Genomic DNA, 7905 nt, shown 5'->3' with positions numbered 1-7905 from the left:
GTCCTGTTAGCAGTGTGGCTCTGTTAGCAGTATGGTCCTGTTAGCAGCGTAGTGCTGTTAGCAGTGTGGCTCTGTTAGCAGCAATGTCCTGTTAACAGCATGGTCCTGCTAGCAGCGTGGTGCTGTTAGCTGCATGGTCCTGTTAGCAGCGTGGTGCTGTTAGCTGCATGGTCCTGTTAGCAGTGTGGTACTGTTAGCAGCGTGGTGCTGTTAGCAGCGTTGTACTGTTTGCAGCATGGTCCTGTTAGCGTGGTCCTGATAGCAATGTGGTTCTGTTTGCAGCGTGGTCCTGTTAACAGCATGGTCCTGTTGGCAGCATGGTCCTGCATGCAGCGTGGTTCTGTTAGCAGCATGGTACTGTTAGCAATGTGGTCCTGTTAGCAGTGTAGTCCTGTTAGCAATGTGGTCCTGTTAGCAGTGTAGTCCTGTTAGCAATGTGGTCCTGTTAGCAGTGTAGTCCTGTTAGCAGTGTAGTCCTGTTAGCAGTATGATGATAATAACGACTGCGGCAACAGATGATTACTGCTCTCCAGAACTGGTCCGGCAGACACAGAACGTTCAAAGTTCCCTGTAGAACCAAACTGTTCCGTAGAGCTTGGTCCGTGCAGGCAGATGGAGGATCATGGAGATGGCTGTCATGACAAGCAGGAACCGGAGCCCGAGGCGGGAAAATGGCCGGAGAGTGGGGTTCTGGTTGGAACGACTCGAGCTGCAGATGGACCCCGTAGGTCTTAACGAATTCCCAGTGGACCAGAGCATCTCGGAGTGGTGGGTCGTATCGAACCATCCTGGCGGACCTGTGCACCCTCCATCTCTCCTTGAATACCTCGCGCAATGGAAGGTTGACTTCTCCGTGTTTCTCTGGGAGCTCCACCGTCAGCTCTCAGCCCTGCAGGACTCTCACAGGATCACCTGAAGATCCGCCTGCGTCTGGACCGTTACCTCTGCTGCAAGCTGACGAGCAGAACCGTCTTCACGTTCTGCTCAGGATTATAAGACTTCCTGTCAGACGGTGTCACTGAATAAATGTTCCCCCTGTCAGGAAACATTTATCTCTCTGTCCTACAAAAACTCCCTGCTCTGTTCTGCGGCGTAAAAAAGAAATGTTGAAACGAGCTGATTCTGGCCCATCAACACTCTCAGAGAGCAGAGAGGTCGTAGGAAACTGTCTGAACGTTGCAGTCTTCCACAAACGTGTTCAAATGAACATTTTAGGCTGCAGTGACAACAGTTTGAAGTTGGGGGTTTGGTGTTGATGTCACTTTAATGTTCTGCAGTTAGCTGTTTGAAATGTGAGCAGAGTTTATTCTGATATAAACCTTTGCTTGCTCTTATTTCAGCGGATCACATATTTATTTGATGAGTTTTTATTAATTTTTTTGTTATTTATAATCATTAATTTGTGACTTGAAGCTACAACAAGCTCAACACAGGAGGTTTGAAGTTTATTTTCTATAAATTAAAGTTAAAAAGTTGAGTAAAATAAGTAAAGAATCATGTTACACTTTCTGCACAGGAAGTTTCAGGACAGTTTCCACCTCCGATCGTCTTGTTTTGTCCTGGTGGATTAATGAAAAAACCCGAGCCGTCACTTTCCTCAGCAAATTAAAGACAAAGACAGCTTTGTGCTCCGCTGTTGGCTCACATCAGGCGGGGTGACCTTTGACAAGCGCCATCTTGTTCCTTTAATAACGTCTGAACGCTCCCATATGGCGGAAATTATCCAATCAATTCATCACCGCCGCCAAATCTCTAACCTGACTGGGATTTTTCTCTTTTAAAGCAGGGAGCTGAAAAAAAGTGGAAATTAGAGAGGAGAGTCTGGTGAAGTGGACGGTGGTGAACCTGGTGGGGGGGGGGGGGGGGGGGTCTACGAGCAAACAGCAGCTTCTGACGCTGCGCAAATCAGATGGAAAAACATGTTTCAGGGAAAGTTTCTGATGCTTTCAAATTGTGATTAAAGTGTGTGTGTGCGTGTGTGTGCGTGCGTGCGTGTGTGTGTGGAGGGAGGGACCAGTTCTAAAGTGGAGTTCTGCCATTTTTGACCAACTCTGATCTCACGGGTCGTTCAAACACGAAGGCAGAAGTTTATCCATTTTTACGCCACCGTCTCATTTTCAGCAGATCAACTTTAAAGTTTATGATTATTTACTCTGTAGATCAAGTCCACTGTGGTCCAGCACCAGTTATGGTCTGGCACCAGTAATGATCTAGTACTGGTAAAGGTCCATGTCAAACGTGTTTTGCTAAATGTAATGACTTAATATAACCTAAAGGAAATGTATAATTGTGAAGAAGGATGGTGTGAAACCTAAAATGTTATGGTCGTCCGTCTTAAGTTCTGGGTTCCGGTCCAAGGTCTACTTATATTTATAGTCTTTGGCTGAAACTGAGTTGAGCCAGTAAAGAAAAGTTTTGATTATTAGCGCAGCGCCTTCTTCACTAGGACAGACCGGACCAACGCTCTCTTTACCGCAGCCATGACGTCGACTCTTTGCTTCGTCCTGCTGTGAAAAGTGAAGATGATCAGAAGGTCCAGTTCCACTCAACGGCTTCTGGTTTACAGAAGAAGTTTCACGTTGATGCTGAAGCACGTTAAACATAATTAAAATTTACCAAACTGCTTTTTTTACAGTCTCGTCCAACAAAACATTAAACCTTTAAAATGAAAAGCAATAAATGGACACGAGCCTCAGCTGCTAAAACTTTCTGTTAAAATCCGCACACCATCGATGCTTGTTGCAAAAAGTTTTAGGTGATAATAATTCAACTTTATGTTTGTCAGCTCGTTCAAACCCGTCCATCAAATGAACTCTGCAGGCAGCCAGGTTCCAACTCTGGAAGAAACTCTTTATAAAGTTTGATCTGTCAAACTGAGGGACGGGAGATTGACGGGGGACAAACACATTTCCTCTGCGTCTCCTGGCTGTTAGCAGCTTTTAATGGCACGTTGCTCCAAGTTTATTCAAGCAAAGCTGCTGCGTTTACACGTATGTTTACACGTATGTTTACACGTATGTTTACAGCGTACCGTGATATTTATGAGTCCAGTCAGCAACTTTTATTTAGCAGCGTCAGTTTTCACTTTGTTGTGAGGGATTTTTCACGTTTTCTTACCGTTTCCTTTGCTCTTACTCTGAGTGTAACGTTTGCTGGGATCTGTTAGAAATGGAAACCTTGTGTTTCACGACATTAAATATTCCATTCAATCAGAAACGAACCGTCACTTCATTTGACCAGTAAAGTGTTTCATGTCATGTTGGAGAGTTTTAACAGTTTCTGTTCAACCCTGCAAACTGTCCACGATCTGAAAGTGAGAAAAAAGCTCTGAAGTTTCTCTAAAGCTGCCTGGAAGAACGTTTCCGTCCTGCCCCTCAGGTTGCTTCAACTAACTCATACTGAGTTAGTTGAGTTAGTGAGTTAGTCACGCAGCAGAAATGCATTTCTCCGTCCCTCCAGGGACGTGCACACTTCATTTTGTGTTCGTTTTAGCCCAAAATGATGGATTTTGAGCAGATTTTTAAAAATGTTCCAAAGAAAGTTTGAATATTTGAAAGCTTTGGTAACAAACTTCTTCAAGCGTTTACTTAAATGACGGTTTTCACTCATAAAAAGATAAAATATTCTCCCGTTAGTTTGTTTACACAGTTCTCAACAAGCGAAACACCACTGAACGTCTCCACATCATTGTCCAGCAAAGCAACGAGACATAACGTGCAAATCAACAGAAATATTTCTCAACTTTGGTCCACACTTAGTTTAATTATTGTTTGTTCACCATTTTTATTTCAAACTTCAGGAAACAGTTTTTCAGGATTTTACTTGTAACTTCTGGGACGTGTTTTCATCTTTAGCCAGGAAGTGATTCAGGCGGGAGGCTGACGAGAACCATCAAGTTGTGTCTGAGTAAAATACACAAAGACGTGTGCTAATACCAACTTCCTGGAGGTGAATTGTCATAATTGTCATAAATGTGTAGTCAGTTAAAAGTTTAAAAGTTATAATGTTTTATAAGTTTTATAAGTTTTACTGGCAGTAAACTGGAGTTCTGCTTTGTTTGTGATTTTGGAAATGTTCTGCAGTCGTCCTTAAACTGCAAACATGCTGCTTTGATTTAACGTTAGTGGTACACAGTTGGTGTGTGTGTGTGTGTGCACACGTGCATGTGCGTGTATGTGTGTGTGTTTTCGCCTCCACTGGAATCTGCAGAGGAGACGAATGAGGCCACCAGTCCACAGCACAGCTGGTTACAATCACAGCAGCTAAAGACACGCACGCACGCACGCACGCACGCACGCACGCACGCACGCACGCACGCACACACACACACGCACGTTTTTTTCTTTTATTCACACAGACACACACGTCCTCTCATGATTCTCACATCGTTCTGTAGAAACATGAAGAAAACCCTCCGTCTGTCACATTATATGAAATTGGGATCAATAAAGTATATTGATTGATTGATTGATTGATGGATTGTTCTGTAGAAACATGAAGAAAACCCTCCGTCCGTCAGCTCGTTTCAGTGTCGACCCCCCTCCCCCCATCAGTCTCATGCAGGGGGTCGGCCGAGTGAAAAACTCCAGGAATTCCAAACCCTTCTTCCAGAATCCCTCATGAATTATGATCAAACATCTTTGTCTCGTCAGCCCTTCACGTCCTTTATTATTATTATTATTATTATTATAATTATTATTATTATTATTATTATTATTATTATTATTATTATTATTATTATTATTATTATTATTATTATTAATAAGAATCTGTTTCCTTTAATCGTCCGGGACTTATTCTGGAGAAAGACTCTGAGCTCCACGAGGAGCCTCAGTGAGACGTCTGCACGAAGAACGCTGCTGATTCACTGAGCATCCTTCACGTTTGCCTTCCTTTGATCATCCTCTAGCTGTGCTCACATGGACGTAAGTAATCAGATTAAACGGCCATTCAGAATAAAAATGCGTCGCGTAAACGCCCCATTCTGATCGTTCTCTGTTGATTCAGCTCGATTTGAATGAATCTAATCAGAACGAGACGAGTGGTTTATGCCGATTCATAATCTGAACATGTCAACACTTAATCTGTTTGTTTTTTCTGACTGTGGAAAACTGACCTGACTGCGCACGTGCGACCTGTGTCTGTGTCACGTATTTCCACCTGGCTAGATGTTAATATGTCGGGGAAGTAAACTGGTCTGCATGACCTGCAGCTCAGTCGGGGAGTGCAGCCTCGTCTCCACCGTCATTAAAACCTGTCGCGGGTCCATTTGGGCGCTCAGGTTTGTTTACGTTCACCCGGAAGTAGAACTTCTTCTTCTGTGGTTTTTTTAAAGGAGAGTTTACCACTCTGTGCATGTCAGTACTTCTATTCAGAATAAAAGCTGCATGTAAGTGCTCGTCATGAACAGACTGTGCCCATGTACACGATACATTCGGATTATTTAATCTGAAAACATTTCAATCTGGCGCCTGTAAACAAAGCTACTGTCTGTAAAACTGGCTGAGGTGTAGCCACCTCTGAACTGGGGTGACTCCGTCTGTTAATCACTTCCAAGACGTACAAACAATCGTTACTTTTTGTAAAGTTTGATTAAAGTTCATTCAGTGGTTCATGAGATATTTTGCTAACAGACAACAGTTGATTCCAGCAGTTAAAGGCAAAGTTTTAAACGCACACCACGAGCGATCAGTAAGGGCTCCGATTATAAGTTGGGGATCATTCTCAGCTACTACCACACCAGAGTTCAGCAGAATATTTATAGTTGCTGAGCTGCAGCCATTTTTAAATTTTTTTATTTGCCAAGATGACTTTGCTGTGGCGGCCATCTTGAATAGGACTGACTCCAAAGGATGTTCTCCTGATGATTACTATCTGAAAGTTTCGATGAAATCTGTTCAGTGATTCATCAGATATTAGACAGACTCACAGATGTATTAATAATAATAATAATATTAATAATAATAAAAGTTAAAAACAGTGGCTGAAAAACCGTGAGTGCAGCAGAAGTTCCCACAGATGTCTTTGATGCTTTTACTCCCTGACATTTAACGCAGGCTGATTTGATTTAGTATTTCATTGTTTCTCATTATATTTCATGTTTTGATGCTTTTATTCATGATGCTGTAATAATTTATTAATATTTGATGCTGTGATCTTTTTTTGGTAAGCACTTTGACAACAGTTACTGTTTTAAATGTGCTATATAAATAAATGTGACGACTTTGAGGAATTGTTAACGAGCGTCTTCATTTTATTTTCTGTGAAATGTGAGACTTGATATAAAAATAAATAAATAAGTTATTCAGACGTGCAGACCAAAAGAGTTTGTGCTGTTTGATTAAAAAACGTTAGTTAGATAAAAAGATAGTTCAGTGCTGCTGGCTGACTGAAGCTGGACCTGAGTCTGGGCAGATGAAGACGTTCAACCATGGAGGGACAAGAAGCAGCTGATGATCCCTGCTCCTCCTGCTCCTCCTGCTCCTCCTGCTCCTCCTGCTCCTCAGACCTGGTGTCACGAGTCGCTCGGCTGAACAAAACAGCTAATCTGTTATAAAATCTGAACCAGCAGCTCCTGAATAAAACGTGGTTCTGTTTGAAAGATGGCTGTTTTTTTTTCTGGAGTCCGTCCAGTTTGATTTGACTTTCTCCCACAGTATCTGCTGGTTCTGGACCAGAACCACAGACACACATTCCTGACACGCACAGACTCTTATTGAATCACGACGTGGAGAGTCACTTACGTTTCTGAGGGTTTTCCTTACAGCAGATGTTTTTATCGTTCAGGGCGTTCGTAGAAATCACCCGTCCTGATTTAAATATTGCAGCACATTTTCACACCTAAATGTTTTTTGTTGGACATTTTTTTTGTGGGTTTCTCAGAAGAAGACGAGCTTTTTGTTGCTGATGAAGAGGAGGCAGAGCTTCGTCGTCCATCTGTGACTTTGCGCTCTCTCATTGAAAATAATTTGAAATATATTTTTTTAATCTGACGCATCGTTTTGAGCTGTCAAGAAATGTGGACACGTGGATCTTTAAACCGTCCCTTCTAAAATAAATATTAACTATAACTTGTTGAAGCTTTTTTATTTTTTTAATTCATTCATATTTTATCCGTACGGATGGATGGAAGTCCGACCGTTTTTATACTTTATATGAAGTTTGATGCAAACACGGAGCCTTGAAGCAGCTTCTCATGGGCTGCTCTTAATAAGATCTTGTGTGTTCTGATGGGGCTCAGCGTCCATGTTGAGGCGAGCTCTCAGCTACTACCACTCCAACGTCTAAAGAACTGACTACAGCCATTTGTTGTGCTTGGTAAGGTCAGTTGGCTGTGGCAGCCATCTTGATTCAGGAGCTGCAACAAGCTCCGTCCTACAAACAGCTGCTTATAACGAAGAAGCTGCTTAAACTGCCGAACGTGTCCAGAGGACCTGACTCAACCTCGTTACACACAAACTAATAGATTTTCAACATTTTACACAAACTTTATAACTTTATTAGACATTTTGGATCATTGTTGCTTTTTTAGAACAAGAATGTTTTTCAGTCAAAGCAAAAATGAGAAATGATCATATCAGTGACTTAAACACTCTGTCCTCACCCTTTATTTATTTATTTATTTATTTAGTTGGTTAGTTAGTCCCCATGACCCAAAAGGGAAGAAGTGGGTAAAAGATGATGGATGGATAGTTAGTCAGTTATATAGTTGTGTATTCTGCTTCTTTTTTATTATTTCATTTTTTTTGTGTGTATAATTAGAAAATTATACTGGATGCCTCGAATTTACACCCTGGGATTAATAAAGTGTCAGTCTATCAGTTTGTTGGTCTGTCGGCCGGTCTATCTGTCAGTCGGTCTGTTTTATCGGTCTGTCTATCTGTCAGTCGGTCGGTCGGTCTGTCT

The 7905-nt window shown here is 42.0% G+C and overlaps 1 protein-coding gene across 1 annotated transcript in view; it reads left to right on the top strand.

Moving 5' to 3' along the window:
- Positions 1 to 7905, top strand: part of myo10 (myosin X) — a 106207-nt gene that overhangs the window by 44676 nt on the left and 53626 nt on the right. The gene's annotated exons all lie outside the window — the stretch shown is intronic.

Source organism: Nematolebias whitei, chromosome 9, assembly GCF_014905685.2.
Source record: "Nematolebias whitei isolate Nwh7 chromosome 9, NemWhi1, whole genome shotgun sequence".
Taxonomy (NCBI): Eukaryota; Metazoa; Chordata; class Actinopteri; order Cyprinodontiformes; family Rivulidae; genus Nematolebias; species Nematolebias whitei.
Note: the sequence above shows the minus strand (reverse complement) of the source record. Positions and strands in the feature narration are given on the sequence as shown.